This window comes from Oncorhynchus nerka, linkage group LG2 (genome assembly GCF_034236695.1).
Source record: "Oncorhynchus nerka isolate Pitt River linkage group LG2, Oner_Uvic_2.0, whole genome shotgun sequence".
Taxonomy (NCBI): Eukaryota; Metazoa; Chordata; class Actinopteri; order Salmoniformes; family Salmonidae; genus Oncorhynchus; species Oncorhynchus nerka.
The window spans coordinates 4901811-4902370 of NC_088397.1; positions in this window are offsets into that span (position 1 = coordinate 4901811).

A 560-nucleotide genomic window follows, 5' to 3' on the forward strand; every position below is an offset into this window, starting at 1 on the left:
AATAATAATATATATAGAATATAAATATATAATAATAATATATATAGAATATAAATATATAATAATAATATATATAGAATATAAATATATAATGATAATAATATATATAGAATATAAATATATAATAATAATATATATAGAATATAAATATATAATAATAATATATATAGAATATAAATATATAATAATAATATATATAGAATATAAATATATAATAATAATATATATAGAATATAAATATATAATATAAATATATAATATAAATATATAATATAAATATATAATAATAATATATATAGAATATAAATATATAATGATAATATATATAGAATATAAATATATAATGATAATAATATATATATATAATAATACTATATATAGAATATAAATATAGAATATAATAATAATATATATAGAATATAAATATATAATATAATAATAATATATATATATAATATACATTTATAATATAATAATAATATATATCAATATATACTGGTGGTGTGGGGGCTGTGCTTTGGCAAAGTGGGTGGGGTTATATCCTTCCTGTTTGGCCCTGG